At 36.2% G+C, this 25,589-nt stretch overlaps 1 protein-coding gene across 15 annotated transcripts in view; it reads right to left on the minus strand.

The window, feature by feature from the left end:
• Nucleotides 1-25,589, minus strand: part of ANKS1B (ankyrin repeat and sterile alpha motif domain containing 1B) — a 1,252,139-nt gene that overhangs the window by 512,507 nt on the left and 714,043 nt on the right. The gene's annotated exons all lie outside the window — the stretch shown is intronic.

Genomic DNA, 25,589 nt, shown 5'->3' on the forward strand with positions numbered 1-25,589 from the left:
CGATATAATAGCAGTGCCCTTATGAACATGTGGGCTATCCAAACATTTCATTTACTGCTACATAGCAATACCTTCACTTTATGAAATACCCCTGACCCCACAGTGCCATGTATAGAATGAACGTATGAGTGTGTGTGCGTGTGTATGCATGTGTGAATCATTCTTTCTGATATACCTTAGAGTTCATTTCAAAAGTATGAATTGTGTATTAATTGAATGACTTCATTCACTTCTCCCTTGAACCCAGGGTATATGTTTTATAGCCAATGAACAAAATTGGGTTTTCTTAAAGTAGAACACACACATCTAAACTCTCACAGTAAATGAATCATCGTGCAGTAGGACACTAGGCAGGTAAGTCAAGGTCATATATAATGACAACCCTCTGCCCTCCTCCCAGCAAATAAATTCAAAAACCAAATTTTGAAAAAAGGTATTATTAAAAGTAATTGAAGTTTAATAATCCTGATATTACCTTAAATATAAATTTAAAATAATTCTATGCAGATTACATAATTTAGACAAAAAAAATTTGTTCAGACTTAACATAGGCAAACAACGCAGTATCAGAAAAAGAGAGACTCCAATATAAGAAACTAATGTTTAGCTATGAACACAAAGGTAGCTTTTTCTTTCTTCTCTGAAGCGGCATTAGCTATTTTCTAATTTCTTCAGATCTTTGAAGATGTAATGCAGAAAAGAAACCGATGATGAACGATAATTTTTATTTCTTTGGATTTTTTTCTAAGATAAAACACACATTTTCTCTGAGATTTAAAATACACCATGCTTTTTGCGACTTAATTTGTCTTTCAAAGACATACTGTGTAAAAACCTGGCCAAAGAATTTAGCAAAGAAAGGAAGTGTCCTTTTTTTCGGTGTTCATTTTAATTCATATCAATAGCTAAATATTGCCAAGATGAAAATTTAAATTACCTGATAAGCCCATAACTCACTGTTGCAAAGAACTAAAGTATAGTAAATGTGGTACATTATGACAACAAATCCAAAGTTGATGTGCTGATTCATACTTTCAATAAGTTAATTATTACCATAAACCCCAAACACTAACATTTTTATAAATTAACAAGTAACATTTAATGGGTAAGTGTTATTTACTAGGCACTGAATGAGGAATTATATTTATATCATCTCATTTGACACCCATAACAATCCTATGAAGTGATTATTAATAATAATTATGATTTTGTGATGGAACGAGATGGCCAAAATATCGAATTCTCATATTTTTAAGAAATTGGCAACCATAATAAATCTTATTAGACATTGGCTCAGAAGATGCTACAGGCACATCTGCTCTTTATAGTGAAGATTGGCCCCAAGTGTCTATACTGCTCTCTGCCTGGGAACTGGTGAAAGCAGGTATATTCCTAGCTATGTATCTCTAGACTTCACCCTGGTTCCTGCTTGATTTTTCCAAAGAGAAGATGTTTGCCTGCCCAGCTATCATACCAGCATCCTGAGATTGAAGAAAGAAGAGTGACAGGAAGAGAGATCCAAGACACATGAATCTACAAAAGCAACAATCTGCATCCATCTACTACTATTATACTCACTGTCTTCTCACAAAAACAAAACAGAACGATAAAACCTCATCCCTTTCTAAAATAGCCACACTGTCTTGATAACTCTCTATTTTATTTTCCTTTCACAACAGAGACCATTCTAGGGGTAGAATAGTGAGTGGATAGTGGGATAAGGCAGCTTTCAATTCTCTCTAAAGACTAGAGTTTATCACTGAGTATGTGCATTTTTAAGAAGTCAAAACTAACACTTAGACAACTTAAGACACAGACATTTCCCCACCTAGTAAGCAATTAAGCTGAGATTCAAATTAAGGTCTATCAGATTCTGACATCCATTGGCCTTGCAAATATATTGCTATTAAAGATAAGCTTTAAAAAAATCTAGGGTTGGTTTATCCATAGGACAAGCAAGTAGGCTCTTTGTAAGGAGACATGCTTCTCCTGTTCATGACTGTATCTGGAATTTGGGAAAAGTGGACTAAAAGCATCAGAGCTTTTTCTTTGTTTTGTTTTGTTTTGTTTTGTTTTCTTCTTGGAGATAAGCTAATACTAAGAAGAAAATAAGACCTGGCATCTTGTTCCAATGCATTTTTTTTCTTAGTCTACTTGGATCTCACAGAGTGCTTTACAACATAAGCAGGTTGGTATGGGTGACAATAATGGTGATTAAGGTGGTAGGAAGGAAGAATTCTGAAATAAGGAAGTTTTAGAATTTCATTTTGAAAGTTGCTGAAGAAGGATAAAAGGTCTGAATTTGAAAGGAAAATTGAAAAGAGCTTGCCTATTGTGGGAAAAAGATTCTGTAAATCTCAGCCAAAAGAGTTTCTGACGATGTTCATTATCTAGAAAAATGAGAATTTTAGGGGCGTAATATTATTTAAAGTTTTCTGCAAATATTATTATTAGGTTACCATCCCCTCTGTAGTTTGACTACAATGACTATAATTACCACCCCACAATGCTTTACACTGTCCAAGTCCTCCAATCACAAGCAGTCACTTCTCAAAGTAAAAGATAATTTCATTGTTAGCTTATAAAGCTTAGTTTTTTGAATAGCAGTTCTTAGCATTGTGATGGTAACATTTCTGCCAAGAGTGGTGAAAAGACAAATATTACTTGCTTTTTCCAGTGGCCAAATCCTAAAGATTATTCAAGTCAAAGAAAGGGAGAAGTTGATATGAAGCCTCCTGGAAAGCCTGTGTGGTGGACTGATTGCAGTTATGGCCCCAGTCCGCTCACAGCTCCCTGCAGACACAGCCCTCCCCGTATCTAGTCCTCCCACGCTGACTCCCTCACAGCGTGGCCATGTGCCTTGTACTGCTCAATCAGACTGCAGCAAATGTGATATAAGCAGAGACCTCTGAAAAGCATGTGTGCATTAGACTTGTTCCCTTGTTGCTCTTGGAACCCTGACACCATGTGAACAAGCCAGGCTGGCCTGCTGGATGATGAGGTGACACATTACCCAGCTGTTTCAAAATGTAGGTTTTATTATATTTTTCAGGTATGTTGAAACCAACAGATCAGGAGACAATTGCCATTGAAAGATAGACGCTCTACTCATTGATCCGAGAGGCATGCCACATTATAGGGGCCACACAGGGAACTACCAGGGTCCATCAGGAGGAGGCTGACAAAGTGAGGGGAGATTGTGGGCAAGAGCCTTTATTATGGTTTCCATGAAAAGAAACACACAAAGCAGGTATAAGCAGGTTTAGGAATGGCTAGTTTGAATAGTTTCAGCAGACTCTGGGGCATAAGAACTGTACCTAGTTGTCTGGTCATTAGAGCAGGTGAATGAATAGTGGCCTAGAGAGTGAGAGCCAGATAAAGGAGGTAATTGGGAGTATGGGCTCTACGATTGTTAGTTTGCATAAGAAAAGCATGCTCTCCGGTGAGCCGTTTACTATCTCCAGGAATTAGCTAGCCCCAGGAGGGGCAGTCCCTCCACAGCAAGAGCTCAAGAGACCAAAGCATAAAAATAAAAATACACAAATAAAATAGAAAATAAAAAGACATGGTTAATACATCAGCCAGTCCTGTCACCCCAACCAAAAGCCAGCCAACTTCCACCTATGTGAGTGAGGGCATCTAGGACCTACCAAATTCAGGCCATTCTGCCAATACCACCGATGCATCAGCAAGCACAGCTAAGAGGAGCTGAGGTTTTCCCAGGCCAGAAGAAGACACCCACCAGGATCATGAGCAATATTAATGGCCATTAAGTTGAGAGGGTTTGATATATGAAAATAGATAACTCATTCAACCTATATCCCAAGTTTTAAAGAATTAATATATTCTTCAAAATAAATTCTGGCAATGTTTATATTTCCACATCTGGAAAATGATGATAATAATAGAACATACCTAAAAGTGCTGTGAAGATTGAATGAAATCATAGAATAATAAATGTGTTAGTCCATTTGGGCTGATATAACAAAATTTCATAAACTAGGTAGCTTACAAACAACAGATATTTATTTCTCACAGGCCTAGAGGCTGAGTAGTCCAAGATCAAGACACCTGCAGATTTGGTGTCAGGAGAGGGTTCATTTTCTGGTGCATAGAGGGCACCATCTTGCCTGGGTCCTCACATGGTGGAGGGAGCAAAGGAGCTCTCTGGAGTCTCTCTTATAAGGTCTCTGTCCTCATGACTTAATCACCTACCAAAAGGCCCACCTCCTATTACCATCACTTTGGGGGTTGGGATTTCAACATATGAATTTTGGTAGAACACAAATATTTGGACCATGGCAAGAAGTAAAGCAGTTAGAACAATATGTGCTGCATAGAACACTAAGAATATGTTTCTACTATTATAACAATAATTTTTAATCTATAGGGTTTCATTTTTACAAAGAAATATAGTAATAACTGTATTAGACACTCAATAAAGATTATTTTGACATAATAATCATGTGGGATTTACTCCTTTGTTTCTGTTTGTATATTTTAAAAAGTATACTTTGGAAAGAATTTTTTGTGTTTTCTTACCCTTTCTTCAGACAAAACGGAGGAAAATATACAGATTAAACTGTTGTCATAACTTGTCTCATTTAATTTTACACTTCTCTTTTGACAAGTGGATATTTCATGCCAAGGTACAGAACTAAATATGTGTGAATTCCAATCTGATAGTTATTCAAGGCATCATTAGCATTTCAAAGAAATGTCAGAGTAAATGTCCAATAGGAAGCAGTTCAATCTCTTTTTATCCACCTTTGCTATGATTTTTATCGCCTATATATCACCTGATTAAGAATAAAATCCAAAATTTCATGCTATGGAAAAATTATAGAAAACAAGTTACTTTTTTCTTTTATAGAGTATAACTTTTGTCTATTGGGTCATTGCATCTGATTTAGAAAATAAAAATTTTTCCTATTTTTAAGGATACCGGGGCTGATGTTGATATTAGTAGAAACTGTGAATTTATTTCACAAATATGTATAAAACGTTTCCTGTATATCAGGTGGCAAAGTTGCAGCAGTGTCAAAGGCAATGTCCTGCCTTCATGGTGCCTACATTCCAGCAGAAAAGATGACTACAGGCAAATCAAGAAATGCTATAATTTCTGATGATGGTATGTGCTGTGAAAAAAATAAAGCAAAGTAATGAGATAGAAATGAAAGGAAGATGCTATAAGGCAATTAGGAAATGTCTTTCTCAGGAGCTGACATTGAGCAGACATAGAAATGACTGTGAAAGTGTAAATCATTCAATGTTTTGGGGGAGGATTATTTCAAGGCATAGGAAAGAAGATATGAAAAGTCCCTAAGGCTGGTAAGAACAGTAAGAAGGCCAGTGCGGCTATAATAGAGTGGTAGGGGATTAGTAGAATGGCTGACGATTGAATCAGAGATGCAGGTAGGAATAGGGTTGGGGTGATATGACTTATACTTTTAGAAGATAATTGGTATTTCTGAACATGACAACAGCATAGTGTTCTTTTTAAATTATTCACCTCAACTCTCATAAAAACAAGACACGGGGATAGTAAAAGAATAAAATGAGCACATGATAGCAAAATAAAGGAAAAACACTACAGGTGATATCTCCAGTAAAGCTAAGTATTAAGAAATCCCCATGGCCCTGAAACACAGAGGGGTGTAGCCAAATCACATGACAGCAGTAGGATCCGGAACTGAATCGGCAGTGGTGCAGCAATAGTGGTGAAGAGAAAGGGAAATTCAATGGCACCTACAAGCCATGGAACCCAGAAATTGCCATCAGATACTGATTTCCCAAAGGAGAGGGTCTGTGCTAAGCAGGAGAGTGTGCAGTAAAATGTGAGAACAACTAGCAGAACTTGTACACATCTTGTAACAAGACCACAGGAAGTAGCTTACTCCCTCGAGAATATCAGAAATCTCCAATAAATGCATACTTGTAGTAGACTACAGATCCACTCTGAAGAAAAACTTCGGGGAGAAGAATACAAATTGAGCAGGGTGAAAACACCAAAGATGTGAGGGAGAAAAACATTTCATATAATGGGGCAGAAGGGGCCAGGTGCAGTGGCTCACACCTGTAACCCCAACAGTTTGGGAGGCCAAGGCGGGAGGATCACTTAAGCCCAGGAGTTTGAGACCAGCCTGGGCAACATAGCAAGACCTCATCTGTACAAAAAGTGTTTAAAACAAATTTAAGCATGATAATGAGTGCCTGTGGGCTCCAGCTACTCAGGAGACTGAGATGGGAGGATTGCTTGAGCCCAGGAGTTCAAGTCTGCGGTGAGCTTTGATCATGCCACCGCACTTAGTCTGGGCAACAGAGTGAGACCTTCTCTAGAAAAAAAAAAAAGGCAGTGGGGGTGGCATCAGGCAGATGTCCAGTAGAGGGAGACTTTGAATGTAATAGAATAGCAAAGCACAGTGTTCAGATGTGAGAGCACCACTTTGGAAGGCAGGCGCATGGAACTCAACAACACTGAGGTAGTAGCAGGAAGCCTTCCTGAATCAAGCAGAGAAAAACCTGTATTTCTTAATACTTCATCGTAACTGCAAAGGAGAAGGCCTTTGAGATGTGAAGGGCTCATGGCTACTGTGGCTCATCCCTGCTCCCATACAGAACCTCTTCCTAATCCATGACATCCCTTCTCATTAAACATGGGAAACAAAAAAGGATTTAGATAGAGGGCAATTTTAGGAACAAAATAAATAATGACAGTAATGGATTATAACCCACTGAATAAAACAGAAAGACACGAGCCCATAAATAAACAAATGATTTAAAAGTTTGACTAGGAATGGGAATCTTAAATAATTTCAAATTGCCTCCCCACAAAATACTTATTAATTAGAAAGAGGAAAAAGAGACACGCTACAGTGAAGAAATCTGGGAGGCCCTATCTTAATCAAATGATCAAAGTGAACAATATCAGTAATGGAACAAATCGAAATCATATCCAGTGTGGTAAAGATGCAATGAGAAAAATGCAGAATCACTTTTGGATTTTCCTGCCAAAGATGTACAACCTAAATCTAATTATATAGGAATATCAGAAATATCAGAGAAATCAAATTTGTGGGCCATTCTACAAAATAATTGGCCTGTAATCTTCAGAAGTGTCAAGGTCATGAAAGTCAAAGAAAGTCAAATGAACCCTTCCAGGCTGAAGAAAACTAAGGAGACATTACAACTAAATGCAACATGTGATCCTGAACTAGATCCTTTGATCATAAACAATATTACTAGGGAAACCAGCAGATCTTGAAGGAGGTCTGAGGAATAGATGCTAGTGATGTATTAACTTTCTGATTTGGTTGCACTGTGGTTCTGTGGTTGTGTAAGAATGTACTTACCTGTAGAAAATATACACTAAATTAGTAGTTGTCAAAGTGTAGTCCAGGGATGCTTGGGGTCTCCAAGATTATTTCAGAAGTTTCATGAGGTCAAAACAATTTTCAGACTAATACTAAGACATTATTTGCCCATTTCACTTTCATTATCTCATGAGTGTACAGTAGAGTTGTTCAGAGGCTACATGATGTGTCTTTTCACAGTGGAAATATGTGATGCCTCTTTCTATCTCAGCTGTAGGAACTGGCACGCTATTACTTCTTGACAGAAGAAAGTCATATGTCTAAACCTAAAGTAAATGGAGTGAGGATGTAAATGGCCACCTATGCTAATGCACTGCAATGTACCATGGCAGAAGAGAGAGTAAAGAACTGAGAACAGTAATCTCATCTTAAAAATAATGTTTGCTCTAAGTTTTGGGTAGATGCCATTTATTAAGTTAAATGTCTTATCTTCTAAGGTTGCTGAGAATTTTAATTGTGACTAGATATTGAGTTTATAAAGAATGTTTTTCTGCATCTGTTCTGTTATGCAATTTTTCTCCTTTACTCTGTTAGTGTGAATGACATTTGTACATTCTCTAATGTTAAACATTAGATATTAATGGGATACCAACAGGATAAACTCAGTGTGGTCATAATGAACTTTCTTTTTGGCATCCTGCTAGATTTGGTTTGTTAGTACTTTGGGATCTTTGCATCTATGTTCATGAAAGAAATAGGCCTTTGGTTTTACCTTTTTTATTCTGTCTAGTTTTTACGTGATTACTCATCTCATAGAAATAGTTGGGGAAAATTTCCAGTTCCCTAGAAGAGTTTATATAAGATTGGAACGATATGTTTCTTGAAAGCCTTTATATTTACTTTACCTTTAAAATCATCTAGACTCAACATATTCTTTGTGGAAAGATTTCAAATTATTCATTAAATTTATTTAGTATAGAACTATCTGGAGTCTCTATACCTTTTTGAAGTTTTTTAAAGTTATAATTATCTAGAATTTGTCTAATTTTTCTCAGTATTAAAATTCACTGGTACAAAATTATTCATTCTTCTTTCTTAACCTTTGAATGGTTTTTTGTATCTGTAGATTTACCCCCTTTTCTTTCCTAATAGGTTTATTTGTTCCTTTTTATCTTGATCATTTTGACTGGAAAGTGCATACATTTTTTTAGTGTTACCAATGATTCCATTTCTGGCTTTGTGAATTAATATTACATATTTGTTTTCTATTTCATTCATTTCTGTCTTTTACTATTTTCTTTCTATGCCTTTTCTGGATTTATTCTATTATTTCTTATAAAATTTCTTAAGTTGGCATTTACCTCATTAGTCTTCAGCGTTTCTTCTTTTCTAATATATGCATTTAAAATTTCTAAGTTCCACTTTATGCTGCATTCATCACATTTGATATTTAGCATTTATATTTTTGTTTAACTTTAAAGGTTTTTAAGTTAGTATTATGGCATCTCCTTTAACTCATTTCTCATGACTTATTTAGAAACGTGTATTTAAATTCATAAATATATGGGGATATATATGGGAATCTTAATTTAACTTAATTGAATTATTTTTAGAAAATATAGTGTGTATGAATATGAGTCTTTGACATGTTGAAACTTGCTTATAGTCAAGATCACTTTTTCTGACTGTTTCATGAGAATTACATGTATTCTCTAATTATTGAATACAAAGCTCTTTGCATTATGTCAGATTAAATTTATTAATGGAACTCTTAAACTCTTCCATTGAGTGAGGTGTGTTGAAACCTAATTTTAGCAGACTTATGTTTTTTCCTATGAAATATATGTATATTATATCTGGCCAACATGGTGAAACCCTGTCTCTACTAAAAATACAAAAATTAACTGGCTGTGGTGGTGCGTGCCGATAATCCTAGCTACTCGGGAGGTTGAGGCAGGAGAATCGCTTGAACCAGGGAGTTGGAGGTTGCAGTGTGCCGAGTTCGTGTCACTGCACTCCAGCCTGGGTGACGGAGTGAAACTCCATCTCAAAAAAAAAAAAAGAAAAAAGTCTAAAGTTAAATAATACCTTATCCACTTCCTTCCCAAACAATTTAAAAACTTTAGAGCATTTTACATTCAATTACTTCTTCTATAATAAATATTGTTGTCAGTGTTTTAATTATTTTTGTTAGCTTTACAAATCAGGTGTTATTATTTTATTCAGACCATTTTTAAATTTCAATTGGTTTACATGTTTGCCATTTTATTTACTCACAATTCCTTCCTCAGAATGGCCTGAGATCATTTTCCTTCTTAAAGTTATTCTTTAGAATTTCCTTTTATACAGGTCTCTGGTGGTCAATGCTCTAGTTTTCAACTGTGAATATCTTTCTATTTTACTCTCATTTATTTAAAATTCATAATTTTAGGTTGATAGTTATTTTCTCTCACAGTTTGAAGAAATTATTCCACTTTTTTGTGGCTTTCATCTTTCCTTGATAATTCTGCTATAATGATACCTGTCTTTCTTGTGGGTGATCCATCCTTTCTCTCCATCTAGTTTGAAAATCTCTGTATTTTTCAATTTCACAATAATGTGTCTCACTATGGATTTCTGTTTATTTATCCTGCTTGGAATACAGTGTGCTTTCTGGACCTGTGAATCCATATTTTTATCAGTTTGGAAAAAAATCAGCCATTATCCATCAAAAAATGTCCTCTCCTACATTTTTAAAAAAAATTATTTCATCCCGGCCGGGTGCAGTGGCTCATGCCTGTAATCCCAGCACTTTGGGAGGCTGAGACGGGTGGATCACGAGGTCAGGAGATCGAGACCATCCTGGCTAACACAGTGAAACCCGGTCTTTACTAAAAATACAAAAAATTAGCCTGGCGTTGTGGCGGGCGCCTGTCGTCCCAGCTACTCCGGAGGCTGAGGCAGGAGAATGGCGTGAACCCGGGAGGCGGAGCTTGCAGTGAGCCGATATGGCGCCACTGCACTCCAGCCGGGGCAACACAGCGAGACTCTGTCTCAAAAAAAAAAAAAAAAATTATTTCATCCCAAGTTTCTGATTCAAAGTTAATCTTCTGATTCCATACTTCATATCTCTTCATACCTTCCAAATTTTCTGCCTCTTTGCCCCTCTGTGATACATTTTGGGGGATTTTTTTCAAATGTATCCTTCAGTTCATCAATTTTCTCTTCATCTGTGCATAATCTGCTATTTAGCCTATTCATTTAGGATTTTAAAAGTAATCTCAAGTATTAAATTTTTCATATCTGAAAATGCCATTTATTTTTCAAATTTTCCTACTATTATAGTCATCATTTTTTACTCATTTTAATGATAAGGCATATTATTTATTTAAATATTTTGTTTATATATAGTGGTTCTATTTCTTATTTCCTATTTCCAGTAATAATATCTATAGTCATTGAGCGCTAAATATGTCTGTGTTATTTTTGTTGATATCTACTTATAGTGGTTTGCTTTTCAAGGTATTTAGAAATAATTTATTATTAACTTTATTACTTGATTTTAATCTATGGAAGCTTGTCAATCTCATCAGGGAAGGTTTTCTGCAGAGAGAAAACCTTGTGCTTCCCTGAGCAGTGTTGACTCAGCCTTCCAGCCTTTCAGCTGAGCCAGGGAACAGTGTCCCAAATAGCAACACTATTATTCCCATCTGCACTCAGAACAACAACAGCCCTCCTCTCTTCTATCAGATGTTTTTAGAGAGCAAGAGTCACTGGAGCAGGCAATGTCTCAAGAACATGTCTTATTCAGAATATATTTGTTCTGCTGCAGAAAGATCTCTCAGAGTACCTAGACTGACATAATACTTTGAAGCATAATATTTTTATTTAAAAATGTACATTTGTGACAATTTCACTTCAAAAAAACCACAGTTTATTAGGACTCAAAAGTTTTTAATGTGACTCTTTAAATGATTTGTACCCTACTACACAGGTAGGGTTAATAATAAATTGCCTTGCTCTGCATGTTTGTGTCTTGTAATGTATGATGTAATATATAATCAATAAATTATCCTGAGAATTGTATAAACGAAGAACAAGCTTATTTTAATTAATTATGGCCTCAAATAAAGCAAATCCTTTTAAAATAAGATCCCCCTAAAAAGTATATTTATAAAGAACACAAAAGAAACTAATGGAGGTTTGGTATTTTGAAAGAATTCCAAGTAGTCTATGATCTTCATTTTAAAAAAAAAGCATGCAAAATAATCATAGAGTGTGTTTTGTACATAAATCCTAGATCAACTTGATTTGACTAAAGATAGCAAGGAGCTAAACTTTAATAATATATACTGTCAACTTGTCTCAACAAGCTTTTAAAGGAGTGCTGGGTTTTAGAAATATTAGGGAGAAATATTATCCACTTGGTTTGTTTTTTTTTTTTACTTATAATGTAAACTTATGTGATGAGCTAGTACATTCATTTTTTTCCAAATATTGAGAAAATATTTTCCAGTTCACTTTCCAGGTCACCTTCACATTGAGATAGAAGTGTGAGTCAAACAAGTAACAATGAGCCACAGAGGAAACTATGTAGAACTGACATTCCCTTAATTCCCCAATGTAAAAAAATCAATTATAGTTTCCAAACATACAAGAAATTAATTTAAGCAAACTCCAATTTTCTGGAAAGGAATTTATTTCAAAAATTACAAAGACTAAGATTCCATACTAGGTAAGGGGAACCACCAATAGGTATTGTGTGCCTTCTATGTCCAAGGTCATTCTATCTCATTTAATCCTCACAAAAGTCTCTGAAGTAGGTATTATGGCATTTGCACTGATGAAGAATTAGATAGCTAGTGAACAGAGGAGCCAGTATGAGATATAAATCTGGCTAATGCAAAGCCGGCTTTTTTCCGATACATCACGACGCTTTGTGTCGGATTACCCTAGAACCTCCTATGGCATCAGTACAATGCACCATCCACTGGAGTGTCCTATCCAAGTAGCACTGGAGCTTGAAAACCACCCAGTGGGCCTCTTTCCAGGTATCAGTAGTGATCTTTGGGTATTTATTCTGATTGCACAATTAGCCCAAAGATTGCTGGTATGTTTAGATGCTGAATGGTGTTAGATAGAACATGTAATAAAATTCCCTCTTCTAAGCAACTTAAGACCGGCAGCTGCCTTTCTGAAAAGCCACCCAGGTAAGCTCTGTTGTTTCCTGGTCTATTAGCCCTACACTTTGCCAAACTCAGCATTTACTGCGGAAGCCAGAGAATGCTGACATTCTGACAGCTCTTGGACAACAGACCATGCTGTTTGGCTCTGATTTCAAACATTTATAATCTTTTCTCTTGCTCCCTTTGCTCAATACAGGAGAGAGGCTATCAGCCAATTTCCCCACCGTTTATAGCAAATCCCAAGGCTCCCTCATTTCCAGCTGCTAAGCTGCCTGGGCAGACTGTATTACTAAATTATTGTATCTTTTTGGTAGAGTGCCTGATCTGTCTTGGCATGCGCTTTGCATTGAAAGAAGCTCCTGTTGCAAGCAAAGGAAGCCAGCGACATTCACCCTTCCCACACGTCTTTCCTCTGTTACCCTCAACCACTAACTTCTTTGTTTCCCATGTATAAGCCAAGTTCACAGGGGCAGTTTCTCAGCTATCTCTGCCTCCCTAGGGAGTTAAGGATTTCAAAGAGAGTTCTGTGCTAGGAGTATTTCCCATAGCCTTGAGCCAGATGAATAAATGGCGTCTAGTGAATAACTACATCAGAACCAAGAGGTTTTGTTTCTCTCTTACCAAAATGTATTTCTTTGTAATACCGCAGTCACTGTAACCATGTATTTTCCTCAACAGAAGAGACTGTATTGGGGGAAGAGAGGAAATAGCCTCTTTAACTCAAGTCGGTTGTTTTCAAGAGCGTTGGTCCTTTGGTTTAACTTATTTTAATAACTTCCCATTTATATACTATCCCAATGGATTATGAATGTGAAAAAAGAACTATTCTGAAGAAATAAAACAAAAAAAGATCTACGATCTTTAAATAAAAAAGAAAGTGATTTTGTAATATAAAAGGGACAGAAACTATTTTTAATTACTCTAAAATGAATAACCACTCCGATTCAATTTTCAAAAGTTATACCTTGAATTTGAATTCAAAGTCACCCAAATGTCCTCAGTAAAAGCTCTGAGAATGTAGTGCATTCAAATGTATCCTGTGAGTTTTCTATTCCTGTAAGCAATGAACAGCCTAGATTTTTCTCATACGTATCTCAAGAGATACTTCATTTCAAAAGAGCAGGAGAGTTATCAAAAGTGTAATACTATTAACAAGATACACCATAGAAAATATACAGAAACGTTAAAGATAAATTATATCTAGGGAGTATGTTTTAAATCAACTTTGCTGTTGCTATGGTAAGAGATATCCGATGTAAAACAAAAATCCTCTATAAGGCTTTGGTGCTATAGCCATGGCAACAATGATGTTCAACTCTGCAAATGCTTCCATCTGATTCAGAGAGAAGAAAAAATATGCTTTAAATGTATGTAAAATGACTTAGAAAATCGATCATTTATGGCTATCTTTCACATGACCCTTCAACCAATTAAAGAAGACATTGTAAAGATAGCAGCCAGAGAGCCTAAACAAAAGGCCCATAGATTTGCTTGGGTTTTTCATGATCACAGAAGCTGGAAAGATCCACTTTAGCTGAGGTGTTGGTAAATGACATATTCATTTAGCAACTATCTCACAGAAATTTTCAGGTTGGGGCCTCATGTAATTTTCCATGCATAGGAAAAAACTAAATGCAATCAAATGACAATTTCTACCTCTTTAACACAGGAAGAGAAATATTAACCTAAAGTAAGAAAATATGGAAAGTGGTGTTCTAGCTCTGCAAAAGAAAAGTCTCTTAAATGCTAGTCTCTTAAATCTACTCCAAATAGGCTTTTATTCCACCTACCTCCACCGAATAGCCCTTAACAATATCAGCAAAATCTCTACCTTCCTGAAATGAACATTCATAACTCTCATCTTACTTGACCTACCAGCTATACAATTGATACAGATTATCACCTCTTGGATGAAACACTTTCATTAACTCCCAAGGTACCACACTCTTCTGGTTTTCATCCTACCTCCTAGGCTGTTCCTTCTCATTCTCTGCTCATTCCTTCTGTTTCCAAATGTGGAAGCATTCAAGTGCTCCAGGGCTTGGCATACTGGAACCTCTTTCCTGTTTACATTTTCTGTTTACATTAATTCCTTTGCTGGCCCCAGGGTTTAACATATTACTGAAACAACTGCAACACCCAAGTTTCTATTTTCAACCTGACTTCTCCCCCACACTCCAGACTTGTATATCCTACTGTCTTAGTTATCCTTATGCCTCCTTTTCTCTCACACCCCACAGCCAATCACACAGCGAATCCTGGTGGCTCTACCTTTAAAATATAACTGCAACCTGCCTATGCCTCACTTGTCCTTTTCTCCTTGGATTATTGTAGCAGCCTCCTAACCATCTCCTAGCTTTCATTTTTGCACCTCACAGGCAATTCTCAACATAGAAGTCAGAGTTATCTTAGCAAAACTAAGGCAAATCATGTCACTCCTCTGCTCAAAACTCTTCAATGGCACCTTGATCCACTCTGAGTAAATGCCAGGATCCTTACAATAACCTGTGAGGCCATACGTGATCTCAGACCTGTGGATACTCTGCCCCAATTCTCTTAAATAACATAAGCTCCTACTACACTCCTTTTCCCTTAACTGACATCCAGCTATATTGCCTCTTGCTGTTACTCCAATGCATTAGGCATTCTTCTGGGTCATGACCTTTGTACTTGTTTTTTCTGCCTGGGATTTTCTTCCCTTAGGAAGTAGCCCCTTCTCCAACACCTTCTTCAAATATCTATTCCTAACGAAACCTTACTTCATAATTTTTTCAATAAGGCCTCCATGGATCACACCATTTTAAATGGCAACCACTAATTCTTATTCCCTTCCCTGCTTTATAGTTTCTCCACGACACCTATAAATATAAAAAAATATATATTTTACTTATTTATGCTATCTTAGGAGGAGAGACATTTTCGTCCCTATCATTTCATTGCTATATCCAGAAATTAGAACAAAGGCTGGAACATAGTGGATAATCAATAAACATTCATTGACTGATGGGGTGAAATAAATATATAGATATTTGCATGTGAAGAAAAGTTCAAGAGTGATATCAACATAGCTAAATGTTAACAGTGATTAACAATAAGTGACTTTAAAATAAAATAACCTTTTATTCTGTTTATAAAATAATATCTGTTCATTCTAGTTATTAGTAAAAGTAAAGAGAGAAGAAAGACACTCATAATTCCAACACCTAACAAAAGTTACTATGAACATTTTTATATTTTTTCTTTTGTTTTTTATGGACATTATTTTCCCCCAATGAAAATAAGATCACTCTGTTTATGTAATTTAAAAAATTTAAATCTCACCTAAAAAATTGAGACATGTTTATTTTATTTGTCTAAAAATTTATTGTCTAAAAAATTGAGACATGTTTATTTGTATCATATCAATCCTTGAAATATTCAAATAACTAATACATTTGATTTTGTTTCTCTCTTTTTATAAAGTACATTTTGTTCTTTTATAGTGACTAGGGGAATGTGTGTGTGTGTGAGTTTTTGTTAGTCATTACTTTTATGTTACCGAAATCATCTTCGGACCTGTTTTCTCTGTTTTCATGAGTAAATTTTTGTTTCTCTCTTTATAAGTTAATAGCTAATATTACTGAGTGCTTATAGGTGTTAAGTACTTCAGATGCATTATCTGATTTCATTCCCACACAATGTTCCCTCACATAATACCCCATAATACTCTGGGGTATTATGGTATTCCCATTTCGTAGGTGAGGAGTTGAATGCTTAGATGTTAAGTAATCAATCAGGGTTACAGGGTTACTAAGTAGTGGAGAAGCACATGAACAAGGTACTCATGCTCCTTACTGTTAAATCATTTGCAGTTCTAAAATGAGGGAATTAGCAGACTTGTTATCTCTGTTCCCCTGACTCCCCACTCATGCCCACGCCCCGTTTTCCAATTTATATTAAAATAGTCTGGGTTGTAAAGTGCTGATACTATATTACTGTATATTTTATACCTTCTCTTTTCAATTTCTTTTAGATTTATAGTGTTACAACAATATTGAGAACAATTAGTTGAAAACATTTTATGTCTTACAAGCTTTATTTTACATTCTAGAATCCTTTATGCTACTACCCTTGCCCATTCTTGAGAATTTATTTATCACTTGATCAACTGAAGTATATCTTTGAGCAATTACTTCAAAGAGATAGGTTGTTTTCTAAATTACTGATATGGTTTGGCTCTGTGTCCCTACCCAAATCTTATCTTGAATTGTAATCCCCACTTGATTGGATCATGGGGGTGGTTTCCCCCATGCTGTTCTCATGACAGTGAGTGAGTTCTCATGAGATATGACGGTTTTATAAGTGCTTGACAGTTCCTCCTACACACACACTCACTCTCTCTTTCCTGCCGCCATGAAAGACATGCTTGCTTCCCCTTCTGTTACGATTATTAAGTTTCCTGAGGCCTCCCTAGTCACGTGAAACGTGAGTCAACTAAACCTCTTTTCTTTATAAATTACCCAGTCTTGGGTAGTATCTTTATATCAGTGTGAGAATGGACTAATACAATTACATATCTGAAAATGACTTACTATGGTCTTGCACACCTTGGCTGGGCATACAATTCTTGAATCTCAAGTTCAAATCCATTGTCCTAAAAATTCTTTATACAATTCCCCATTGTCTTCTGTAAGTAATGTTTTATTACATTAATATCTATCTAGATTCTTATATGACTTTTTCCTTATCCTTGAAATTATAAAAATTTAAAATTTCCTTCTAAAATTATTTATTTCAGAAATCTTGCTAAATTCAGTAAATCTGTAATTTATTATTCTAGGCATTCTTTAGCTCATAAACAAACAATGAGAGTTTTCTTTTATTGATGCTTTACTTCACTGCTATGCTTTTCGTTCTAAAATTCCTATCATATGCATATTGGATCTCATGGATCTTTCCCCTGTGTTTTATCTTTTCTCTTGTAATTTTTATTTATACATTTCTTCTGTCTATTAAATGTCTTAATATTCTACTTTACTGACTTGGGTTTCTCATGATCCAGTGTATTTTTTGCCTTCTTTACAGTTTTGAATTTGATATGAATATTATTCAACCACATGAAGCGTTTATGATCTTACAGTTTTAACCCTTCATGACTGCTTAGTCTGGTTTCATGCAGCGTTAGTCTACTGAATATCATTGAGATCCATTTGATGTTAGCATTTTGGAAAATGCTCTTTTCTTAAGAAAAATTTTACGTCAAAGGATGCCACTGTTTTCCTTCCTCAAAACGAGCCTTCTCTTTTGAGGTATCATTTAATGTGTCCAGCTCTTTCTCTATTTGCTCACTGTTGCAAAGGGTGGTCTTAGCTTGTCTCTTTTGGGGACCTGGGATGAGTTCTGTCAGGGATTTAGGAAATTCTCCTTTTCACCTTTAGGATTCAAAAGAGAGAAGAAAGGAAAAGCTTAGGTTAACTGCCAGTTCTGCCATATTGCACAACTCTAGGGTCCTTCATTCACATAGTACAAATGTGCCTCCTGCAATTGTGGCTGGTGGTGGCCATGTTCACCGCAGTTTTACTTCATTGGTCTAGTGTAGGGCTGTTCAGTAGAATTTTCTATGATGAGGGAAATGTTCTATATCTGTGCTGGCCAATATGGTAACCACTACCACACATGATTACTGTGCACTTGACATGTAGCTGGTGCAAATCAATAATTTAATTTTAAATCATTTAATTTTATTAACTTAAATTTTACTTTAAATAGTCACATGTAGTAGTGGCTACTGTAAAGGACAGTACAGGTCTATAGCAGTGGTTCTCATAGTGTGGACCCCAGAACAGCAGCATTAGCATCTCCTGAACACTTATTAGAAATGAAAATTCTTAGGCCTTGCTCTAGAATATCTGGGGGTGGGCCCCAGAAACCTATACTTTTACAAACTGTCCACTTGATTCTTACTAGAAATGCATATTCTTAGGCCTCACTTTAGAATATCTGGGGATGGGCCCAGCAATCTATATTTTTACAAACTCTCCACTTGATTCTTACCATTAATGCACATTCTTAGGCCCTGCTCTAGAACATCTTGGGGTGGGCCCAGCAATCTCTGTTTTAGCAGATCCTCCACGTGATTCTGATGCACATTAAGAGATGAGAACCACTGCTCTACTGATCACGAGTTAGGAGAGGATCAGAACTAACAGCAGTCACAAAAGGGACTTTTTTCTCTATTCCAGTGTTTCTTTTCTATATTTGAGGTGAGCTGCTAGGAGTTAACTGGGGCAGTGTCCTCATTCTTCGCTTCTCACAGTTGTCCTCATTAAGAACCAACTGTGACAATGTTCCCCTCAGTGTAAGTGAAGAGTAAGCAAGTCATGATCCTTGCTTTCCAGTGGGACTGGCAGGATCCAATGATACCTCCTCACTGCCCCCATGTATTTCTTTACTTCCTGCTTTAACCTTCTAAAGTCTTCTCCAGTTACTACCATGGAGAGTTCTTCACATACGGGGAATTATATATCTTCAGTCCAGTTCAGTCTTCAATCCAGTTCACTTTGCCTTCTATCTTGCAAGAACTCTTGAAATAATCAGCATGTAGATGTCACCCATTATTAACTTCCCATACTAATACAGATATTTTTCTTCCTTACTTTTATATCTGTTGGTCATTTCCAAGGTAATACAGAAAGGAGTGAACTAGAAAAATGCTTTCAGTCTTCTGCTTTTCCAAGAAATCTTCCATCTTTCTCTTAATGCCTTACCTTATATGAAATATTAAAAGTTTTTCATATAATTCTATAGTGCTTTTATATGTATCATTTCATCTAATCACCAAAACATTCCAGTGACATAGGTTTTATTACTGTCATTTTCCAGACAAGGAGACTGAGGCTTACATGGTTTAAGTGAGCTATATAAGAGGAATGGGTAGAGCATCTGCTTTGTAAGGGTCTCTGATATGCAGAAAATGATGGCTAACATTTATTGGATCATTATTACGGACCAAGCATTGTGATAAGTGTTTTTTATCCATTATCTTATTTAAGGCTTATAAAAATTTCCATTTTACAGATAATGAGCAACACTAGAAAGGTTAAATAACTTGTCTAATTACACAACTGGTTAGTAAAACTGCCCATTTCCATGCCCTGGTTTGTCTGACTCTAGAGGTTGTGCTCTTACCGGCTATGCTGTATTGGTTTCTTGGCCTGGAAAGTAATCAAATGGCATGGGCAGAGTAAAGAGTATAACATTTCGGAGGGTGTCCTTACATCTCATCATTTATCACACAGTGGGTTATTTAATTTATTTTCCATACCACTACCAAGTCTACAGTCACGGGTTTAAGGGTTAATAGAAACCCATTAATCTCTGGTAATTTTAATATTTTGCTTACTTTTTCTTATTCTGAATGGAATCCCTAAAACCATATGAGTCCTAACTTTTATCTCCATTCATTCTAAATATTTACTGCACAACTACTGCATGCCAGACACTAAGCGAGGTGCTGTGTTCTTGATGTTTGCTAGGTAGCTGAGCAATAGTCCCTGTCAAAACGTTTGGTGAATTGCCTGGTTTACTGTTAACTCTCCTCCCAGTCTGCCTTTGTTATGAATATGATTATGGATTCACTGAAAACTTCACTTGAACTTTAAGTATCATAAGAGTATTTGGAACAAATAGGCACCTTGATTGCAACTCCAAGGAGTTCTGTGGCTTCCTTGCTGCAAATTTAAAAGAGAGAACTCCATCTCCAAATCAGTGACATTCAGACATGTGCATCACTATAAAGGACAAGGGTCAACTCACCATCCAGACTAGTTTGACAGGAACAATTCAGAGATGAAAGAGCTGCTTTCAATTGCTCAAGCAATGAATTTTCCATACAATGCACCTTGCCACAGTCATGATCAAAGGAATCCTTGCCGAAGCCTGACTCACAACACAGGGAAATAATTTTATGCCTAATTTTTTTTCTCTCCTGACTCTCTCTCTCTTGCTACAGATATGTCAGTACTAATTTAGTTCCTCTTATAAAATAGAATTAAAATATCTTACATTTTTGGAGCCTGTTATTGTTTATAAAATATATACATTCCCAAGGTGTAATTAAATATAATAGGATAATCTGTGAGGCAGGTACTATTTCCCCCAGTTTGCCAATAAGAAAATAAAGATTATTTGGCTGTACATTCATTCATTCATTCATTCATTTATTCAATCTTCCAACAAACATGTATCACACTGAGGCACTAGAGTGACAAAAATTAATCAAACAAGGTCCATTATCTTGAACAGCTTATAGTTATAAAACATACAACCAGACATATTATAACATGTGTTTTTAAAGAAGTTTTGTGAGCTTCAGAGGAAGACAAAATAAAATCTTTCCAGAAAAAGATGGAGCCTTGGAGGACAGGTAGGACTTAGATATGCAGAAATGAGTGAGGTGCATTCCAAGCACAGGAAGCATGCACAAGCAAAGATATGGAGCTCGGAAAGTACAGACGGCACAAGAAAACTGAGTTGTTTTGTATGTATGATTGCTGAAAGAAGACATGAAGGGAGAATGGTGAAAAATAAGGTTGCAAAGGTAGGTTATAATGTTTGAGGGATATAAGTAATCTAACCAAAGTAATCAGCATAAGCGGGACTCAAACCCAAATTTTACTCTGCGGTTGGAGCTCTTACCTTGCTAATGCTATATTCCAAACTTCTTAACACAGTATATAGCTCAATCAACTTGAAAAAATAGATACAGGACTATCAAGAGAACTCAACTCGTTTTTGAAAGCCATCTATATCATTCTTTCATTTAAGAACTGGGAGATGTATATTTTAAGGCAACTGATGCACAAACTCTATAGACAGCGATCTCAGTATCTGTCATATTAAAAGTAACTGTGTTTTTCTGAACACTACTAGAATTCAGAGCAGAAATATGAGTCCCCTTGAAAAAGGGGACAGGAAGCCCTAAGTTGTTAAGCAGTTGCTTATACCTGGATAGATCTTGTTCACTTTATTGTAAATGGAAGTGGGAATCTTGGTTGAGTGAAAATCAGACCGGCTAAGTTCTCAGTTCCATCAATGTTTAAGGCATGCAAGTGGTTTGGCTGTTATGCCTATGTCACCTTGGCCTCTTCTATGAGGGCCACAACACAGAGTTCACCCCTTGTAATTTTTGTCCCCAGTGGGTATTCACTGCCTGACTCAGAACTTTGAAAAGTTGGAGACAAAGGTAATGGGCATAAAATGACCCCCAACTCCAACACATACACATGCTGGTAGTGATATAAAGAAATGTAATAGGAAAGCATAATTTCCTTTTTATTCTAAATTAAAAAACAATCACTTTCCTGTTTTATGCTATAGCTGACACAAGTAGTAGAAAAATTTGGAAGCACAAACTGCAACAATATGACAGTCAAGGGCATGGACTCACTGATGATAAAAAGAAAGGAGGGTTTACATTTCCAAATATTCTCCACTTCCGTTATCTTTTTATTAGGGAACGCCATTTGAGACAATGAGTTCTGTCTTTGGAATAAAATCTAACATGGAAAGCAAAATGAAATTTATACTCCTTATTAATTCATTGTGCATAAAATCAGGTGTCATTGGTTGTATTGTGTAACGGCTTGCTGAAAATCATTACAAATACACACAGCACAATTCTAATATTACTTTAAAATCAGCTTCCCCTTGAAAACAAAATCCGGATATTTTTTATAAAAATACATTCCCTAATTCTTATCTGGGAAATGGCTCCTAAATGAACAGATGATACCTTTGCAATTTGAAGTTAAGAGCTGCTTATTTGTCACTAAGGCAGTTCGTTTTGACTATGCAGTTTTCGTTTTATATCAAGCAAATGCATTTTTTTATTTTCCTGTTTTAAATATTATTTTCATGGTTACATTTATTTAGAGAAAATCATCTATGGTTTACACATAAAAGACAAGCATCAATTGAGCAAATTATGGCATTTATAATTAAATGCTTCTTGTATGCAGTCTCCAACACTGCTAAAGGAAGCCATCACTCTAACATAATATTGAATATGTTTAGCATAAAATTGCATTAAACAGACCCTTAGAGTTCTTATTAATTTATTTGGGATGAAATAAGCAGATTTTTTTTTTTTTGGTCACACGTTTTCATGTAAATTCGCCAATTCAAAAGACTTGCTTATTATTCTTATTTGAGACGGAGTCTCACTCTGTTGCTCAGGCTGGAGTGCAGTAGCGCAATCTCGGCTCACTGCAAGCTCCGCGTCCCGGGTTCACGCCATTCTCCTGCCTCAGCCTCCAGAGTAGCTGGGACCACAGGCGCCCGCCACCACGCCCGGCTAATTTTTTGTATTTTTTAGTAGAGACAGGGTTTCACCTTGTTAGCCAGGATGGTCTCGATCTCCTGACCTCGTGATCTGCCCGCCTCCGCCTCCCAAAGTGCTGGGATTACAGGCGTGAGCCACTGCACCTGGCCGACTTGCTCATTATTTTTAAAAGCATATTTTACATGAGTGATACCAGGGGTACTTGATAACTGACTGAGCCATTGTTCCATTTGAAATAAAAATATGGAGACATTTCAGGTGAGAATTTTTGGCATTAAACCAAAGAATGATGAATAGTACATTTTTCAAAAAAGATAGCAACAATATTAAAAAATTTAACAAACAGAGTCCCTTGATTAACAGAGACTGGAGTGAAAGTGAGGTAAGACTGTGTGAAACTCACAAAAGGCCCCAGTTAGGTTGATCAATGGGGTTCCAAGACATAACTTTGAAATTAGGCAATCCTTGACTCTTCCTTCTGTCTTACCTAGTCAGTATCTCAGCCCATCGGATTTTATCTCCTTTTCTAAAATTGAAATGCTTTGCTCTTTCTTACTCAGACTTTTCCTTTTCTCATTATGAGAGCTCAGCTGAAATATCACCTCCTCAGAGTGGCCTATTCTGATCCCTAATTTAAAGTAATCATCCTCTTAGCCCTCACCCCACCTACCACTCGCTGCCTCCTACCTCCTCCAGTCATTCCTATCTAATGTATCATCTTCCTATTTTATTTACCTGAGGTTACTTATATTTGTTTTCTTGCTTATTTTCTGTCCCTCCCACTAGAATGTAAGATTTATGGAGGTAAGGACATTCCATGTTAACTGTTGAATCCCTAGTGCCCTAACTCTGTGGCAAGTACTTGAAATAACACCTGTCCACAGTGTCCTAATTCAGGTCCTTATAATATCCTGTCTGGGTACCTGTAAGAGTTCCCTAGATGGTTTCCTTAATATCAGCCTCATCTTCCTCAACCCATTTTTTGCACTAGAGCTGGATTGTTCTCTGTAATTCAAATCTAATGATGTCACTCCATTACACAAAGCTCTTCATTGGTTCTTCACTTTCCAAATGAATATTGTCGAACCATACAGAGTGGTGTGCAGTATCACTTTAAGTAGTTCAAAAAAGAATATTTTAATTTAATAGTTTTTAAAATTTATTTTAATATGCATTAAAACAAACCATCAATTAGCACATTAACGATTTCACAGATCTTATTACTGAAGATGAGAAAAAATAAAAGTTATAATCCATTTACAGACATGGAAAAATTAATGAATGTGTCTTTAAAAGAGTTTTGAATGTGATCAGAGACTAATCTAAAGGATAAAGCCCAATGCCTTCTCTTCAGTTTCACAGAGTCCCTGCCTATCTCTCTGGCATAACATTCACTACTTCTTGCCTTGCGCTTTATATCTTGGCAAATTCAAATTATTTGCAGCTCCGCCAATTCATCACATTCTTTATGGCCTCTCTCTTTTTAGTTCAGTTATCTCCTGTGCCTAGAATGCCTTTGGTTGGCTGCTTTCTCCCTGTTTATTGTCACATGGTTAGCTCTTCTCATTCTGTGACTCAGCTCATGAATCACCAACTTCATGAAGCCTTTTTTGTTTGTTTGTTTCTCTTTCCTCAGGTTTGGTTAGGTACTACTTCTTTGTTCTCCCTTAACATTCTGTAAAAACGTTTTGTTTATACCTACTGCATTGAAAAATAATTAATTATTTGTGCATATCTATCCTTCAAGTGAAATATTCCTAAGATTAGGGATAATGTTTTCTTTACATTAGTATCCCTAGCTTCTATTATAGGACCTATTCTGAATAGGTGCTCAGTTAAAATAATTAGTTAAGAGAAGGGGCCATAACATCAATAATTAAAAAGTTAAATTAAAAAGTTGTTCACCCACAGTATGAGACACATCATATATTTATTCAGTCAGCAGTCAGTCAATAAACTATATATATACTAAATGTTAAAAAGTATGGGCACTTAAAACTAGTTTGTCGAAGAGATAAATGAAAAGGTCTTAGCAACATGGCATAGTAGGACCTGTTGGTTGGGAAGAAGGATGAACCAAGACTGGAGTGAAGGAAGGATTGGGTAATAGCTGGAGGTAACAGTTGATTTTATTGATTATAAATGTTACATCTCATCAGAGATGGTACCACAGTCCATACTTACCAAATCAAAGGTGCATGTGGGAATGAGAATTGGTGGTGCTAATAGAATACATGTCAGTGAAACTTTCAGATATCAGATGTTCTGTTTTTTGTCTTTCAGTTGGGAGATGGAATCAGTGATTATCAATGTTCACCTGACAACACCGCAAAAGGGGCCAGGGCAAACTGCTAGTAGGAACTGTGCAGAGACCCTAGTATGAAAAAATTTATTCAATAAACAGTGTCTTCTATGGACCAAACACTGTGGATATAGAGATGATTCCAGTATGATATTATTATGGTTTATAATGACCATAAGTGATTGCTATAAAAGAAGGGAACTGTTGTCGAGCTTCAGAGCTAACCCAGAGATTACATCTTTGTTAGACATAATAGATTAAGGCCATGTGACTAGAACACTCTTTTCAGAAAACTTTGTTAGTGCTTGAGAAATAACATTAAAATCCAAGCAAAAGACAATTCTGGGAAAATGATGAAGTAGGAAGCACCAGAAATCTATCTCCCTGCTTAGACAATAATTGCTCTAGCAGAATCTGTCTACTATAACTATTTTGGAACTCTGGAGTATAATGAAGACTTGAAGCGTCCAGGAGAAGGATAATTGGGA

This window comes from Pan troglodytes, chromosome 10 (assembly GCF_028858775.2).
Source record: "Pan troglodytes isolate AG18354 chromosome 10, NHGRI_mPanTro3-v2.0_pri, whole genome shotgun sequence".
NCBI classification, from domain to species: Eukaryota; Metazoa; Chordata; class Mammalia; order Primates; family Hominidae; genus Pan; species Pan troglodytes.